At 36.9% G+C, this 19,843-nt stretch overlaps 1 non-coding gene across 1 annotated transcript; it reads left to right on the top strand.

The window, feature by feature from the left end:
• The first annotated feature begins 4,362 nt into the window (after nt 1-4,362).
• Nucleotides 4,363-4,488, top strand: LOC146401684 (U6atac minor spliceosomal RNA). The gene has a single exon (XR_014811740.1). It is a non-coding gene; the product is annotated as a U6atac minor spliceosomal RNA (small nuclear RNA).
• Nucleotides 4,489-19,843: the final 15,355 nt, after the last annotated feature.

Below are 19,843 nucleotides of genomic sequence, written 5' to 3'. Positions count from 1 at the left end.
TATAGTCATACACTTGCTATAACAGAGTTAGAACTCCTTTCCAAGTTTCCAGGTCTTCACCCAAAGGCCCTTCTACTAGATAATGGCAACAGAAAGAGATTTTAAAACTAAGCCAGCTGAACTACTTTACTGATGAGGCATTCCCAGTAGAACCTGCAACCTATAAGATTTAATTGTAGGTTACAAACTGGGAAATTAAGGACTCTCAGCTCAGTGTATCCGGGGGTAGGAGAAAGCACACTAATTAGACATAATGCCTGGTTGATTTCAGGTGCTCTATTTAGGAATCATAGTCCTTAATCAAAAAGGAGGGGGTCAATTTTTTGGGGGGCTGCACCCATGGCATATGGAAGTTCCAAATGCCACCCAGGATAGGGACTGAACCGGAGCTGCAGATGTCGGCAACAGCTACAGCCACAGCAATGTGGGATCCAAGCCACTACAGCTCATGGCAACACTGGATCCTTAACCCACCGACTGGGGCCAGGGATACTACTCTGGTTCATACCACTGAGCCACAACAGGAACTCTATCACAAGTTTTGATATGTAATATTTTCATTATCATTCAAATCTAAATATTTAAAAATTTCTATCATGATATATTTGAGCAATGAACTATTTATAAATGTTTTAAAATTTCCAAATATAAGGGGAATTTTGTGGGGGATTACTTTCAGTTATTGACTATTAATTTAATTGTATTGTTATCAGAGAACGTGGTCATTATTATAGTGATTCTTGGAAATTTGGTGAGACTTGTTTTGTGGCCTAGTATGACATCAATTTTTATAATTCTTCCTTATGAAGATTACATGTATTCTAATTGTTTGGAGCAAAGTCCTTAAGTGTGTGAATCAAGATATTTAATTGTGCTGCCAAAATTTTATATCTTTACTCATTATTTGTTGTCTGCTTCACTGGGCAATAACTTTGAGAAACATGAGAAATTTCTCTACAGTTTTATCAATTTTTGTTTTTTTGTATTTTGAGGCTATTTTAGATGTTATACCTTTTCCAATGAATTGAAATGTCTATCAATATGTAGTGTTCTCTCTATCCTTAATGATGTTATTTTTTTTCTTTCGTTTTTAAATCGAAATATAGTTGATTTACAATGTGTGTTAGTTTCTGGTGTATAGCAAAATGATATGTATTTTTTTAATATTCTTTTTAATTTTAGGTTATTGCAAGATACTTAAAACAGTTCCCTATGCAAATAATGTTGTCAAAGTCTATTTTGACTGTTACCAATAAAGCTATTCTAGCTTCCTTCTAAGTAGTATTTGCTGGAATATATTTTTCCATCCCTTTATTTTGTCCTTGAATGTTAGGGGTGTCTTTTCTAACACTGTAGAGCTGAATTATTATTAATTAAAAAAAAACTTACTTTTACTGTTCTTTCCTTTAGCCAGAAAGTTTACATATATTGTGATTGCTGATATACTTGTATTTGTTCCTATAATCTTACTTTTGCTTTCTATTTGTCCTACTTTTTTATGCTTCCTTTTGTTTTTATCCTTGTTTGACTTAAAAAAAAACTGCCTTGGAAGTTATATACTGTTTCTATTCTTTTTTTTCCATTTTCATTTTTTGGGGGCTGCCCCTGTGGCATACAGAAATTCCCAGGCCAGGGATGTAACCTATGCCACAATAGTGACCCACGCTACATCAGTAACAATACCAGTTCCTTGACCAGATGAGCCACCGGGGAACTCCACCATTTCTAGTCTTTTAATAGTTAACTTTTGGGATTTTTTGGTTTTTTTTTTTTTTCGGTCTTTTTAGGGTTGCATCTGCAGCATATGGATGTTGCCACGTTAGGGGTCAAATTGGAGCTGCAGCTGCCAGTCTACAGCAACACAGGATCCAAGCCACGTCTGTGACCTACACCACAGCTCACGGCAATGCCAGATCCTTAAACTGCTGAGCGAGGCCAGGGAGCAAACCCACATCCTCATGCATCCTAGTGGGGTTCATTAACCACTGAGCCACAAAGGAAACTCCTAATAGTTAACTTTGAAATCTAAAATTAATATCATATCCTCCTTCGACAAAAAAAACGGAACTTAAAGTGCTAATTCTGATAGCTCCTTCTTGAATATGTAAAGTTTTACCCAGTATTTTATTTATTTATTTTTATTTATTTAATTATTTACTGTCTTTTTAGGGCCACACTTGTGGCAAATGGAGGTTCCCAGGCTAGGGGTCCAATTGGAACTGTAGCCACTGGCCTACACCACAGCCACAGTAACATGGGATCTGAGCCATGTCTGCGACCTACACCACAGCTCTCAGCAATGCTGGATCCTTGACCCACTGAGCAAGGCCATGGATGGAGCCCGCATCCTCATGGATACTAGTTGGGTTCATTACCACTGAGCCAACACAGGAACTCCCTATCCAGTATTTTAGTTTATCTTTTCCTTTATTATACATTATTATTTCAAACCAATAATATTTATTTTGATTTACCTACATGTTTATCAATTTCTCTGCTTATCATTTCTTCTTAGAAATAAAAGGAAAAAAAAAGTGAGGAGGGGGTCGTTTTTAAAAAATTATTCCAACAGAGTGAAGTTCATTACAGAAAAGAGATGAGGAAAATGGAAAAACAAATTCAAGTTTTAGCTTGTACCGAATTCATAAATTTGAAAAACCAATATGTAACATTTCATTACATAAATCCAAAAATGATAACATTAATACATAAGTTTACAATGAAAAAGTCCCAAGGAAAAGGTGAGCTATAAACTCCATTAGAGCTCATCTAGTTCATCTACTGCAGCCTTACAGATGAAAAGAACAGAAGTCATATCTACCACACAGCTTGCTTATGGTACAAATCACAGGCAAGCTGTGTCAAGCAAACACAGCACAAACCCTGCACAAAACCGGAGGACCTCTGAGACAGCCTCCATACTACAGTGGCTCTGCCATCTTCCCAAAACTACATCTGGTTTGAGGAAAACTTGAAGATGGTCCAGAGGAAAGAACAAAAGTTCCTGAAAGAATGTTAAGAGGGGCTACAACAAAAGATGAGAAACAAATAGAAGTTAAGCAAAGAAGACTGTAGAGGATGAGATTGTCCAGTAATGGTTTCTCTGCTGTCCCCATGGGGTAAAGATAAGCCTCTCTATGCATGTAAGCAAATTTTTAAGCATCTGAAACTATTTTTAAATGTATACTTCAGTAGCATTAAAAAATTTACATTGTTGTTCTACCATCACTACCATTTAGCCACAGAACTCATTCATTTTGCAAAATTGAAATTCTGTATCCATAAAATACTGACTCCCCATTGCCTCCTTCCCCCCAGGCCCTGGCAATCACCATTCTGCTTCCTGTCCTATGAATTTGACAATTCTAGGAACCTCAATGAAGTGGAATCATACAGTATTTGTCCATTGTGATTGGCTTATTTCACTTAGCATAATGTCCTCAAACTAAAGGATTAATTATTTATTTTTCTTTTTTTTGGGGGGGGGGTTCTTTTTGCCTTTTCTTGGGCCGCTTCCGAGGCATATGGAGGTTCCCAGTCTAGGGGTCTAATTGGAGCTGTAGCCGCCGGCCTACACCACAGCCACAGCAACGCCAGATGCTTAACCCACTGAGCAAGGCCAGGGATCGAACCTGAAACCTCATGGTTCCTAGTTGGATTCGTTAACCATTGCACCATGATAGGAACTCCTAAAGGATTATTGTTAAGAAGGCATCTAACAAGCATTAGATGTTAACCAGCTGTTTTCCATCTTCCATAAGCACAGAGAAAACAAGAGAAAATGAGTTTAAATGGCAAGGATAGAAAAAGCTGGCAGATGCTGGAATACAAACTCATTTAAAGAAAAGACTATGCCTTTTCTTTAGCACTTACAGAAGTGATATAAACAATGTGTTAACATTATAAGTTGACTTATTTCCTTGTGATAAGATCTCTTAAAATTGTTAAGTCAATTCAACAAGTCCTCATTGAGACCCTGATTGTAATGATGTGGAAAGTACTAAAGAAAGAGAACATATTGTCCCTGGAGTACACAATAATGTAGATTTGTGACCTCAACAACTGGAAGGTGTGGGGATGGAGCTACAAGAAATCAAGAGTTTTTGTGTTACTGAATGAAGGTGGTGTAAATTCAAATTAGAGTGTTATAACTTTAGGATGTTAAATGTAACCCTCATGGTAACCACGAAGAAAAAGTGATTGAGTACACATCAAAGTAAAGGAGAAAGGAATTTACATTACATTACCAAAAAAAAAAAAAAAAATCAACTAAATACAAAAGGAAATAGTAATGCAGGAAATGAGGGACAAAAACAAAACAAAACAAAACAAAAAGCTCTAGGCATATAGAAAACAAAATGAGTGTTGTATGAAAGGAGAGAAGGTTAGCACTCCCCTTGACAAGGATGGAAGAGGCCCTCGGGCCTAACAACACGCATACGGTTAAGGCATTGCCACCTACTTCGTGGCATCTAACCATCGTTTTTTAAAAAAAAAAAAAAAAAAAAAAAGAAAACAAAATGACAAAAATAAGTCCCTTCTTAACAAGAATTACTTTGAATGTAAGTGGGTTAAACTCTTCAATCATAAGACAGAGACTGACGGAATGCATAAAAGTACATGATCCAACCATATGCCGTTTCTAAGAGATTCACTTGAGATCCAATGACTCAAATGTATTGAAAATAAAAAAAATGGAAAAAGACATTCCATGTATACAGTAACCAGAAGAGAACGGGGTGGCAGTACAAATGCTAGACAAAATAGACTTCATCTTTTTTTTTTTTTTTTCTTTTTCTTTATTGGCTGCCCTGCTGCCCCTGAAGTCCTTAGGCCAGGGATCAGATCCAGGTGCAGTTGCGACCTAAGCCGCAGCTGCAGTAACACTGGATCCTTAACCCACTGTGCCAGGCCAGGGACTGAACCTGTGTCTCGTCACTCCCAAGATGCCACTGATCCTGTTGTGCCACAGCAGGAACTCCTTTCCTTTTTATTTTTATAGCCACACCTATGGGCTACAGATATTCCCAGGTTAGGGGTCAAATTGGACCTCTAGCTGCTGGCCTACACCACAGCCACACCGATGATGGATCCAAACTATACCTGTACACTACATGAAACTTGCTTAATCCACTGATCAAGGCCAGAGATTGAACCTGCTTCCTCACAGACACTATGTTGGGTTCTTAACCCACCGAACCACAATGCAAACTCCAGACAAAATAGATTTAATCTAAAAAGTTTCCAAGGGTGGGGGAAAAAATGTAATTGTAATGTAAGGATAACCTGACCCCCTTGCTGTACAGTGGGAAAATAAAAAAATTATATAAAAAAAAAGAAAAGAAAATTACCCTCTAACCCATGTGAAAAGTCTTGGTTTTAGACACAATGAATACCTGGTAGAAATAAACAATTTAATCTGAAAAAAAAATAATAAAAACTTTCCAAAGAAAACTTTGAGACAAAGAAGACATTATATGAAGAGACAAAGAAGGACATCATATATTAATAAAAGGTTCAATACATCAAGAAGATAAAACGATTACAAACACTTATGCACCTAATGACAGACCAAAAGGAATTTCATCCAGGAATGTAGGGATGGTTTAGATATCTGAAATGTAATCAATGTAACACACCACATTAACCATATGATCATCTCCACTGATGCAAAAAAAAGCAAAAAACAAAAAAAACAAAACTTTTGAGAAAATTCAACATTTTTTCATAATGAAAACACTCAACAGACTAGGAATAGAAGGAATTACCAAAACACAATAAAAGCCAATATATGAAAAATGCATAACAAACATTATAATGGTAAAAGACTGAAAGCTTTTCCTCAAGGATCAGGAACAAGACAAGGACGCCCACTTTTACCACTTCTATTCAGCATGATTCTGTAAGTTCTAGCCAGAGAAACTGGGCAAGAAAAATGAATGGAAGGCATCCAAATTGGAAAGAAAGGAGTAAAATGATCTCGGTCCACAGATGATATAACCTTATATCCAGAAAACCCTGAAGATCACACATACACACAATTGTTAGAGCCAATAAATAAATTCAGCAAAATAGCAGGATACAAGGTCAACACACAAAATTCGGTTGCATTTCTATACACTAACAATGAACAATCTGAAAAGGAAATTACAAAAACAATTCCAGTTACAATAACATCAAAAATACTTACTTAGTAACTGAAGACGTGCTTATATGATGAAAACTACAAAACAAGGCTGAAAGAAATTAGAGATGACAGAAATAGATGGAAACACATTCCATAGTCATGGATTGAAAGACTTGATCTCCTTAAGATGTTAATACTACCCAATGCAATCTATAGATTCAAAATAATCTCTGTCAAAATCCCATGAAGTTTTTTCAGAAATAGATAAACCCATCCTAAAATTCACATGGAACTTTAAGGGACCCTGAAAACCAAAATCATTTTGAAAAAGAAAAACATAGTTGGAGGAGTCACACCTTCTGATTTCAAAACTTACTACAAAGCTATACTAAACAAAACATTGTGGCAGTGGCATAATGACAAACATATAGATCAATGGACTAGAATATAGAACCCAGAAATAAATCATCACATATATGGTCAAATGATTTTTGACAAGGGCGCAAAGGCCATTCGAAGTGGAAAAGATATTCTTTCAATAAGCAGTGCTTCGAAAACTGGGCATCCACATGCAAGAGAATGAAGGCAGACCCCTAAACTAACACCATATAAAATTAACTTAAAATGAGTTAAAATAGGACTCTTAGAAGAAAGCTTCATGACACTGGATTTGGCAATGATTTCTTGGCTATAACACCAAAGTCACAGGCAACAACAAGAAAAAAAGACAGATTGGACTTGAAAATTTTTCAGTGTTATGCATCAAAAGATATCAAAATAATAAAAAGGCAACCCACAGAATGGGAGCAGATATGAGCAAACATTTCATTAGGGCTTAATATTCTGAATATACAGTGAACTCCTAAAACTCTACAACAAAACCCAATTCAAAAATGAGAAAAGGGGGAGTTCCTGTTGTGGTGCAGTGGAAACAAATCCGACTAGGAACCATGAGGTTGTGGGTTCGATCCCTGGCCTTGCTCAGTGGGTTAAGGGCCCAGCATTGCCCTGAGCTGTGGTGAGGGTCGCAGATGTGGCTCGGATCCTGTGTTGCTGGGGCTGTGGTGTAGGCTGGCAGCTGTAGCTCTGATTAGGCCCCTATCCTGGGAACTCCATATGTCGTGGGTACGGCCCTAAAAAGACAAAAAAATTTTTAAAAAATGTTTTTAATTAAAAAAAATGAATGGGAAAAAGATTTGAATAGACATTTCTCCAAAGAATATATACAAATGGCCAATAAAAAGAAAAGGTGCTTAATATTGCTAATCATTAGTGAAACATAAATCAAAACACCTCATATCCATTAGGGTAGCTACTATCAGAACAGCAGAAAATTACAAGTACTGGCCAGGAAATAGGAACGCTTGTGATAAGAATGTAACATAGTACAACTACTGTGAAAAACAGTATGGCAGTTCCTCAAAATATTAATAGAATTAGCATAAGACCCAGCAATTCCACTTCTAGATATACACCCAAAAGAACTGAAGTCAAGGTCTCAATGAGATATTTGTACACCTACATCCATAGCAGCATTATTGACAGTAGCTAAAATGTGAAAGCAACTCAAGTGTCCATAAAGCAAAATGTGATAAACATGTTTTAACCTTTAAAAGGAAGGAGATTCTGAGATGCTATAACATGGATGAACATTGAGAATATTATGCTAAGTGAAATAAGCCAATTACCAAAAGTCAAATACTGTAATGATTCCATTTATATGAGATTCTTAGAGTGGTCAAAGTCATAGAGACTGAAAGTAGAATGGCTGCCAAGGGCTGGAAGGAATGGAGAATAGGGAGTTACAGTTTAGTGGTTTTAGAGTTTCTGTTTTACAAGATGAAAAGAACTATGGAGATGGATGGTGGTGATATTCTACAACATTATGAGTATATTTAATACCACTGAACTATACTCTTAAAAATGGTTATAGGGGTTCCCGTCGTGGTGCAGTGGTTAACGAATCCAACTAGGAACCATGAGGTTGCGGGTTCGATCCCTGGCCTTGCTTAGTGGGTTAGGGATCCGGCATTGCTGCGAGCTGTGGTGTAGGTTGCAGACACGGCTCGGATCCCTGAGTTGCTGTGGCTGTGGCGTAGGCTGGCGGCTACAGCTCCAATTAGACCCCTAGCCTTGGAACCTCCATATGCTGCAGGAGTGGCCCTAGAAAAGGCAAAAAGACAAGAAGAAAGAAAGAAAGAAAGAAAGAAAGAAAGAAAGAAAGAAAGAAAGAAAGAAAGAAAGAAAGAAAGAGAGAGAGAGAGAGAGAGAAGGAAAGAAAGAAAGAAGAAAAGAAGGAAGGAAGGAAGGAGGAAAGAAAGAAAGAGAGAGAGGGAAAAAGAAAGAAAGAAAGAAAGAAAGAGAGAGAGGGAAAAAGAAAGAAAGAAAGAAAGAAAGAAAGAAAGAAAGAAAGAAAGAAAGAAAGAAAGAAAGAAAGAAAGAAAGAAAGAAAGAAAGAAAGAAAGAAAGAAAAAGAAAAGAAAAGAAAGAAAAGGAAGGAAGGAAGGAAGCAAGCAAGCAAGCAAGCTATCAGGGCAACTTCCTTGTCCATTACTCATCCATTTATCTGAATTCCCATCCTCTACTCCATCCTCATGGTCCTTGCTCCATTAATATTCCTTCTCTTTTCTTCATATTCATCCTTCTCTACTGATTCTTCATAGCACATGAACTTGCTTCATTTCTTCCATAAGTGAAAAACAACCACCTTTCCCAAACCTGCCTACTCCCAATTTCTAAGCTACTTTTTCCTTGTCCTTCACAGTGAAATAGAGGAAAGTGGTCAAAAACAGCTACTTCATCTCCCAGTCCTCTTCAGAGCGCTATGGTCTGAACTTTTCCTTCAGGTAGCATCCTGAAACAATTTTTTTCACACTGATCACCAGTTACTTATTGTCGTCCAGATTCAATGCATTCTTTTCAGCTCTCCTAAAGTTTGCCCTCTTTAGAATACCAGACATCCTTAATCTCTCCATCTTGCTTAGAATAATTTTGTCTCTTGATTTGTTATGTCCCCCTGGTTATTTCTCTTCTCCCTCTGGCTGCTCCTTCTAACCAGTTTTAAATGGCCATATCTCCTGGGTCAGTACCTTTCAAACTGTTTTTGAGTACACTCTTTAACAAGCATTATTTACATCTCATCATCCAACTGCTTCCCATATAATCTAACTGAATAACTCTCATGCACCTCTATTTCAACATATCCAAAATTAAATTGTCTTTCTTCCCACCGTCTTCCCTCCTCACATATCTCCCTCCACTCACATATACCTTATTTCCTATCTTGGTGATTAGCACCTTCGTCTATACAGCTGTCCAAGCCAGAAAACTGAGAGTCATCTAGACTCCTCTCTATTCTCTTATTCTCCCATTTAGTTACCCTACTTGATATTTTTCATATATATTTTCTTTTCTCAGTCAAGGTCCTAGCTCAGGCTTTTATCATCTCTCACCTGAACAATAGTAACTAACCTATAACTGGTGTTCTTGCTTCCTTTCTTGTTCCATCGTGCCACCATTAGAACAAACATTCTAGCCCTCGAATCTGTTCATATTGCTCCCTTGCTCAAAATTCCTTAATGGCTCCTCATTGCCTACACTATACAATCTAAACACCTCTGAAGGATATGAAAGGTCCTTCATGATTTGGTCTGTAAACCCAGCCTCTTCTTCTACCTCCATCTCTTCCTACTTAAATCTCCAGCATTAAGAACGTCCTTGTCATTCCCATAACACACAATTTTCTCATTTATTTCCACATTCTGTACCTTGCACCTGCTCTTTTCTCTGCCTAGACCGTGGTCCTTCCCTTGTCCACCTATTGTCTTTTGAATCTCAAGGCTAATATGAAATCCTTTGAATTAGCTAGGACTCCTTAAGCTGCAAGAAATGCATCTTGACCAGCTTAAGCCCAAGGGAAATTTACTAGCTTATGTAGCCAGGGAGGATCGAAGATGTGGTTCAGCAAATCCTCAAAACCAAACCTACCCTCTCAACCTAAAAGGTTATTAACTTCATGCTTCTGCTATACTCTAAATTTTGATTTAGTTAATCTGCTTAAAGTTTTTTTTTTTTTTTTTGGTCTGTTTAGGGCTAGGGGTCAAATCAGAGCTACAGCTGCCAGCCTATGCCACAGCATGACAACATGGTATCCAAATCATGTCTGCAGCCTACACCACAGCTCACAGCGATGCCAGATTCTTAACCCCATGAGTGAGGCCAGGGGTCAAACCTGCATCCTCATGGATAGTAATTGGGACCCATGACAGGAACACCTAAAGAGTATTTTTAAAGATAACAGTTTCAGTAATCTAGACATAGCAATGAGATATAAAAGAATTTCCCCCAGCTTGCTGTCCTATTATGTCTACCAATAACAAGTATGAATTTATAGGCTCTTTCTCTGTAAAAGAAATGAGAAGCACATGAAAGAGTTTAAGCTGGTCAAAAATAACTGATGAAATTAATGAAATTAGTAAATAAGTATTTTTGTGGTAGCTGCCTTTAAAAAAAAGAGTAATAGGCAATAATGAAAATAATTGTTCCTAAAGATGACTGAAACTCTCTCTGATCTAGTTTTAAACACCTCAAAGATGCCATCCTATCAATAACCAAAAAAATTTTAGAAAGGAAAGAGTCAGGGAGTTCCCACTGTGGCTCAGTGGATTAAGAACCTGACATAGTGTTCTTGAGGATGTGGGTTCAATCCCTGGCCTCACTCAGTGGGTTAAGGATCCAGTGTTGCCACAAGCTGCAGTGTAGGTCACAGATACAGCTTGGATCCAGCATTGCTGTGGCTGTGGCATAAGCTGGTAGCTGCAGCTTGCTCCAATTTGACCTCTAGCCTAGGAACTGCAGCTGTGGCCCTAAAAAAAAAAAAAAAAAAAAAAAAACAAAAAACAAAAAACACAAAGAGAGAGAGTGTGAGAGAGAGAGAGAGACAGACAACCTGCAAAATCAGTCACTTGACCTATACAGGTTAGTAAAAAGCCAAGTACAGTTGTACAACATCTGTGTAGGAAAAATAAAAAAGCATCCTCTCTTGTCCAGTTTCAGAGTTACCATAGAAACATCTTCCTAAGAACCTCCCTCCCTTTCTTTTACATAAGAGAACTGCAAACTAGAGCCTATGGTCCAAATTCAGCCCAATGCCTGCTTTTGTAAATAAAGTTTTATTAGAATGCAACCACATCCATTTATTATTGTCTATGGCTGTTTTTGCTCTACAACTGCAGAGCTCAGTAACTAAAACAGCAGTATGATTCTAAAAGCTATATTTACTATCTAGCTTTTTACACAAATATAATAAGAAATTTCTTTATTTACCAGTGACCATGAAGAGAGGCTTGGGATCTATGATTCAAGATTTCTGCAATAATACATGATTGCCCTTATCTTATCAAATCAAATCATGAATTTCTATAGTACTGAGATACTAATTCCTCTCTTTGTCTTTTTCATTTTTGTAATTTTGGGCAGGGTCTAAGTGACATAATTTGTAGTGACTTGTGATCAATATGTGCATTAGGTCAGAAACAATGACCTAGAACACATATTGATGAGATTACAGGGGCTGAAGAAAATTGAGTAAATCTACTTGCCTTCACTTTTTATGTCCCTTTCAGGGAGAACTTGAAGCTTTAGGCAGATGCACTCCAACACCAACATGCTAAAAGGCTATTTTCAGATTGTTTTCTGTCTTTAAATCTTCCAGGTCCTGTCTGTACTTCATTGGAATTAAAGAAGTATTGGTTAATGCTCAACATCATCAGCCATCAAGTGATGGAAATCAAAACCACAGTGAGATACCACTTCACACCCACAAGCCTGGTTATTTTAAAAAAAAGTAATAGCAAATGTTATAACAAATGTCAGGAATGTTATGAAGAAACTGGAACCCTCATATGCTGTTGGAATTGTAAGATGGTGTAGCTACTATGGAAAACAGTTTGGCAGTTTTTCAAAAGGTTAGAGTTACTGCATAACCCAGCCATTCCACTCTCAGATATATACCCAAGAGAACTGAAACCATATGTCCACATGAAAACCTATATATGAATGTTAATAGTGGCATCATTCATAAACATCAAAAATGGAAAAAAATCCAAATGCCCACTAACTGGAAAAATAATAGGAAAATAAAATCTGTTTTATCTATGCAGTGGGCTATTATTCAGCAACAAGAAAGAAGCAGTGATACATGCTATACCATGGATGAAATTTGAAATATTATGTTGAGCAAAAGAAGTAACAAAGACTCTCTCCTTCACCAAATTTTAGTGGGGCTCCTCTAAGCCTTTTCTTAACAGCCCTCATCTTAGGCTTTGTCCTTAGGCCTACAAAACCCATTTTTAAACAGAATCCTACTAAGTCATTTTAGCAAGAATTCCCATCCTCAATATCTGATCAAATTCATCATTCTCCACAATCCTTTATGTGATACTTGGTCACCCTGGCCTGCCTTCAAGCAATCCTGTTAGTTTAGGTCAGCAAGAAATTTCCCTACCCTTAATGACTGTTCTTCACAATTTCCCATCTTCCTGTACTCCCCACCATCACAACCCTCTCCTTATCTAGAAATCCCCACTGTCCATGCTGTATTCAGTTTTCAGCCCAGTTGTATACTGAGGTCTCTTTCCCCCTATTGTAATAGTTCTTGAAAAAAAAGATATTTTTACTACTTTAACTACTTCTCTGGTTTTCTTTAAGAGAAGTCAGTCACAAAAGATCACATATTGTATGATTCCACTTACATGAAATTTACAAAATAGGAGAATCTATAGAGACAGAAAGTCAATTAGCTATTGCCTAGGGTCTCGGGGGATAATGGAGAGTCTGCTAATGGGTACAGAGTTTCTTTTTGGGATGATGAAAATGTTTTAAAATTGACTGTGGTGATAGTTGCTCAACTCTGAAAATATATTAAAAACCACTGAACCATATACTTTAAAATGGATGAATTATATGGTATGTGAATCATAACTTTTAAAAGCTATTTAAAAAAGCATTAGTTATATTCTTTGAATTATGAAAAATGAGGGAAATTCAAGTACTTTATGAGCAAGATTTTTCTTATTAAATTATAGTTGATTTACAGTGTCGTGTCAATTTCTGCTGTACAACAGTGACCCAGTCACACATATACACACACTCTTTTTCTTTAAAATTTAAAATAGGACAATGTATAACATGCACATTATGGTTCAAAAAATACTAAGTAATAAGAATAATATATTCTATAGAGTGTAACAGTTTATAAAATATTTTCAGATTTTATCTGATTGTGACAACTAGTAATTACAACTTCTTTTTTAGAGCATGTACTATGGACCAGGAAACATGCTGGGTGCTTTGCTATATTATCTTTCATGGCAGCCCTACCCCCAAATTGGCAATGATTATTCCTACTTTACAAGTAAGATAACAGGTGAAAAAGGTAAGTGGCTTGCCCATAATTAATAAGTTGTAGAACTCAAATGTAACACAATTTCCCATCTCTAAATTCTATGCTATACTCTCTGAACCAATATTTTTAGAGGTAGAAGGGAAAAAATATGTTGACACCAAAATTTAAGAAAAGTATCTAATCTCCATCTATTTCATTGAAACTAGAAATGAGACCATACTTATTATAGGGGCTGGCAAAAAAATAAGCATTCAATAAATATTAGCCAGCAGTATTATTATGTTATTCTTCAAATTTAGTGACCTTTTTGCCTCGTTCATCTTCTCTGAACATTTTGCAGGTTTTGGTACTAATGATTATTCTCCTTCTTTTTAAAACATTATCTTCCTTGGGGTTTCATGACACTATGATTTCCTAGTTATTTTTTCACCCCTCTAACAGTTCCTCAGTTTCTTAAATACGACGCCATTATATCTGGAATCTAATATACGGCATAGATGAACCTTTCCACAGAAAACAAAATCATGGACTTGGAGAACAGAATTCTGGTTGCTGGCAGGGGTGGGGGGAGGAAGTGGGATGGATTGGGAATTTGGGGTTAATAGATGCAAATTATTGCCTTTGTAATGGATAAGCAATGAGATACTGCTGTATAGCACTGGGAACTATATGTAGTCACTTATGAGGAAGCACAATAATGTGAGAAAAAGAATGTATATATGTATGTGCAACTGGGTCACCTTGCTGTACTAGTGGAAAACTGACAGAACACTGCAAACCAGCTATGAAGGGAAAAATGAAAATCATTTTTAAAAAATATGGCACAAAAAGCATGAAAAATAATAAATTGGACTTTATCAAAACTAGAAATATTTGTTTTCCAAAAGATACCATTGAGAAAATGAAAAGGTTGAGAGAAATGTCAATAAATCCTATATCTCATTAAGGAGGTATAATAAGCATCCGTGTGCTTAGATGTGCATGTGTGTGTGTGTGTGTGTGTGTGTGTGTGTGTGTGTGTATACACACATATAATTCAATAAGAAGACAAACAACCCAGTAACAAATGGGCAAATGATTTGAAACGACACTTGACCAGAGAGGACATATGGATAGCTAATAAGATTCTTAACATTATCTGACATTATGAAAATGCAAGTTAAAACCAGAGTAAAATAGGGAGTTCCTTGGTGGCTCGGCACATTAGGGATCCTGCAATTGTCACTGCTGTGATGCAGGTTCAATCCCTGACCCCAGAGCTTCTGCATGCCATGGGTCTTAAAAAAAAAAAAAGCAAACCCACAGAAAAACACCATCACTCACAAGTTAGAATGGCCAGTAAAAAAACAACAATCGTCAGCAAGTATGTGGAGAATGTTTCTACCTTGCTAGTAGGAATGTAAATGTTACAGCAGCTTTGGAAAACAGTTTGACAATTTCATATAAAGTCAAGCATAAACTTACCATATCACTCAGCGATTCCACACCTACATATTTACCCTAGACAAACAAAATCATATGTCTACAAAGATACTTCTATATAAATGATCATAGCAGCTTATTTAGAATAGCTTCAAAGTGGAAATAAACCCAATTTCCATCACTGATGACTGGATGAACACAGTGTGGTATACAACAGAAGGCTATTCAGCAATACAAAAGAGCAAATTACATATAAGCATATTAGATAGATAGATAGATAGATAGATAGATAGATAGATAGATAGATAGACAGACAGACAGACAGACAGACAGAGAGATAGGGATATATGCAACATGAATGAGCCTCGGAAACATGCTGAGGAAAAGAAGCTAGACACAAAAGACCAATATTTCATTTACATGATTCCATGAACATGAAATGTCGAGAAAAGGCAGAAACAGAGACAGAAAGCAGATGAGTGGTTACCTGGAGCTAGAGACAGAAGTGGGGATAAGCATGAGGGCCCTTCTTAAGATGATGAATGTGTCCTGAACCTGGGATATGTTGATGGTTTCACAACTCAACACATTTACTAAATACCATCAAATCTACATTTATAGTGGATGAATTTACGGTATGTAAATTATACCTCAATAAAGCTGTTAAACAATTTTTAAAAGTTAGATTTTTTTACTACTATATGAACATAATAATTACTGAACTATTTTAAGGACAAAGTAATCAGAACACTCGATTACCTGAAAACAACTAGAAAAGACAAAGAATTATCTATGATTTCATTCAAGAGGCAGCAAAGAATTAGCCCTACAGAAAGTATAACTATAAATCAGAATGAGAGGAAAGAGAGAATGGAGTAGAAGCAATATTTGAAGAGATAATGGCGAGAGCTTTTCAAAGCCAACAAGGATTCAGGACCTGTAACCAACCCCAAAATACATCTTAGTAAGACTTCTGAGAACCAAAGACGAAGAAAATCCTCTTAAAAGCAGCCACAGATATAATTCAAAAAGAAGCAAAACTGAACTATGTTGTTCATGTTAGCAAGGGAGTGTAATTTTTTAAAAAGCAAGGAATTATTATTAAAAATTTAAACATCTTCTATCTCTAGAGAAGATGATGGGGGAGGTGATAGGGAAGGGAGACACAAGAACTTCTTTGCATCGGCAGTGTTCAATTTCTTTATCTGAATGGCAGTTACCTGGGTCCTTGCCTTATTATAATTACTCATTAAGCTGTACATGCATATTGTGTAATTTTCTGTATATATTTCATATTGCACAATAAAAGGAAAAAATAAGTAATGCCTTTGCAAATATGTTTTATTTATAAGAGTTGGTGTTTTTCCTTAGAGACTGATGACAAAGAGCACTATCTGGGAAAAGTTTTTCATGCCGTTGGTTTTATTAGCATCATCACAGTATTATTTTGACTTGTACAAGCTTTTTCCCAGAACTTAGAAATGTCCACTTTTTGTAGATCACGCCAGTGAAGAAATCTGACCAAAGACAGTATTTTCAAAATTAAGAGAACAGTTGGTGAAAGAAATGACTTGGCAAATATAACTGTAGAACCAATGGAAACATACACTATAGTTAAAGGATATTATTTTGTGGTAGGTGGGTGGGCAATTTTTTAAAATCTTTTTTGGCACTGAAATTTGTTAATTTCAGTGTCTGCCTAAGCTGTTTATTTTTTAAAATCAAAACAGATTTCAATGCATAATGCATTTTTGTTGTTGTTATTTGAGCCTGTATAATTAGTCTCTTATTTTTTTCTTTCTTAAACCAGCAGAAAACTGGTTTTGCATAACAAACCTTCAGGTTTCACATGTAAACATTCCATTTGAGCCTCTGTTTCAGTGGATCATAGCACAAACAGTGCCTTTTTATTTTATTTTTGAATCTGATCTGGCTGCAAGTTAGCCCCAGTTCTGAGTTTGTCCAGTTCCTATGGCTTTGGTAATGAAGTCAAGTTCCCCTTATACTCAGTGTTGGTTGGGGCAGGTAGATGGAAGTTAGAACATGATACCATTTCAAGAACTACTTAACCAAATTATCAGGGTTATCTTTACATCAAAACAAGGGTGATTGGGCCTGGAGATTCATCAGATTCCAAGATTCCTCTTGGGAGCTGAACATACTTGAAATGTCAAGAAATAAAGAATCCATGGTTTTTCTCCCAGGCTCGTGTGAAAATTTAACTTGTGTGAAAATAAAACTATTATTACTTCTACAAGTTCACTCTCTTTTCAACAAGGAGAGTTGCTTTCATCAGGAATACTAATCCCCAGGCATCTCCACTTGGTTAATTTTAATGTCTCCATGATGAGTATGAGGATCTTTTAAACTTCCTGAAATGTCCTCTTCGGTGCTCTAAGGAGAGATGTTCTATAAACAAAAATTGGTTTTAAAAACAATAACACACCAGACTTGCTGGGAATGTGAATTAGAGGAGACGCCACAAATGTTCCAGGAGTTTTCAGATCAAGTTCTCAGATCTGCCCCAGTCAGGGACCGACATTGAGCCAGTCCACATCAAAACCACCCCATATTCTATAATTATGACCTTCCAAATTTATGTTAAAGGTGCTTTTTTTTTCTTTTAGGAAAATGAGGTTAATAAGAGATTGTGATGTTTCTAATATTCTCGTTTAGTTCTTTGAAATATTTTTGAAGTATTATTGGTCTAAAAAACACATGAAAAGATGCTCACATCATCAATTCTTAGAGAAATGCAAATCAAAACTATGATAAGGTATCACCTTACACCAATCAGAATGGCCATCATCAAAAAGTCTACAAACAATAAATACTCGAGAGGGCATGGAGAAAAGGGAACACTCTTGCACTGTTGGTGGGAATGTAAATTGGTAAAACCACAATGAAAAACAGTATGGAGGTCACTCAAAAAACTAAATATAGAACTACCATATGATCCAGCAATCCCACTCCTTGGCATATACCTGGAGAAAACCATAATCTGAAAAGATACATGCACCCGAGTGTTCAGTGCAGCACTATTTACCACAACCAAGACATGGAAGCAACCTAAATGTCCATTGACAGAGGAATGGATAAATAAGACATGGTACATATATACAATGGAATATTACTCAACCATAGAAAAGAATGAAATAATGCCATTTGCAGCAACATGGATGGACCTAGAGATTCTCATACTAAATAAGTCAGACAGAAAAAAGACAAACATCATATGATATCACTTACATGTGAAATATTAAAAATAGATACAAAGGAACATACTTGCAGAACAGAAACAGACTTGCAGACTTTGAAAACAAACTTGTGGTTACCAAAGGGGACAGGTTTAGGGGAGGGCTGTATTGGAAGTTTGGGATTGGCATGTGCATACTGTGGGATGTGGAATAATTGGCCAACAGGGACCTGCTGTATAGCACAGGGAATCCTGCCCAATATTCTGCAGTAATCTATATGGGAAAAGCATCTGAAAAAGAATGTGTATATATGTATAACTGGATCACTTTGTTGTAGAGCAGAAACAATAACATTGTAAATCAACTATACTTTAATAAAACTTCCTAAAAAATGAAAAAAAAAAGAGCAACGAGCAAAAAAAACCAAGAAATATTGTTGGTCTGTAAAATCTAAAAGTCTAGGTGCCACACTTTCTAGAAGATCTCTTGTTAATCCCATGTTTGTTTTTTTTTTTCACTGAATCACAGAATATTTCAACCATCCAGTACCAGTGGTCATTCTTTTTAACAAACACTATTGCATTTGATGTACTCAACCATTCTCTTCTTAAAACTCCCCTCAATGAAAAGGCTTCAATGGCCCGCATGCAGACGCGCGCGCGCGCGCGCGCGCACACACACACACACACACACACACACACACACAATCCCACCCCACCCCCAAGCAAAAAATGAAGCAGTTTTTCTCCTCTGACTGCTCCTCTATTGATTTCCTTATTGGCAGTTTTATTTCACCAAATGAGCATCCCTAGAAACAGTTTCTCCCCCTCCCCTGCCTTCCTCTTTCCTACCCTCTCCCCTCCCTTTCTCTCTTTCTCTCATTAAATTATAGCAGGAACACTTACCATGAAATATACCTTCTTAATACTTTCTCTCTCTCTCTCTCTCTCTCTCTCTCTCTCTTTTTTTTAACTTTTATGGCCACACCCACAGCATACGAAGTTCCCAGGTTAGGGGTCAAATCAGAACTGCAGCTGCCCACTTACACTACAGCCATGTCAACACCGAATTCAAGCCGCATCTGCAGTCTATGCCACAGCTTGCGGTAATGCTGTATCCTTAACACACTGAGCAAGGCCAGGGATAGAACCCACATCCTCACAAACACTGTGTTGAGTTCTTAACCCACTGAGCCACAAGGGGAACTCCCTTAACACATCTTAAAATGCATAATATCTCTTCTCTTTATTTCTACTTATTCCTTCTGGGAAGTGCTGTCGTCAGACTTTCATCATCACCTCCATGCTGATGACTTTCAACGAAAGCTTAAACCATCTGAGTCCCTATAGTCTCCAGGTCATATGCACTGGAATAGCCCACCAACAACTCCAACTTTCCATCTCCCACAATGAACTCACTTTGTTCTCCACCAAACTAGCTTACCTTCACATATTCCCAGTTTTCATCAAGCACTTTACTCACAACAAAAACCCCATTGTTCTCGTATCCCTCCTTCTTGTTCATCTTCTAAATCCAATCACTCCTCAAGTGCATTTTTCAAAATTTCAACACAAACTTTGGAGTAAATAGACCTAGATTTGATTGCAGGCTCTGGTACTTCATAGCTATGAGAACTGTGAACAAATTACTTACTGTTTTAGACTGAATGTGTCCCCCCAACCCCCAATTCAT

The sequence above is a fragment of the Sus scrofa genome, chromosome 7 (assembly GCF_054392235.1).
Source record: "Sus scrofa isolate SSC_HxYL_T2T_F1_AM1 chromosome 7, Sscrofa_HxYL_maternal_Yorkshire_Landrace_v2.0, whole genome shotgun sequence".
NCBI lineage: Eukaryota > Metazoa > Chordata > Mammalia > Artiodactyla > Suidae > Sus > Sus scrofa.
Note: the sequence above shows the minus strand (reverse complement) of the source record. Positions and strands in the feature narration are given on the sequence as shown.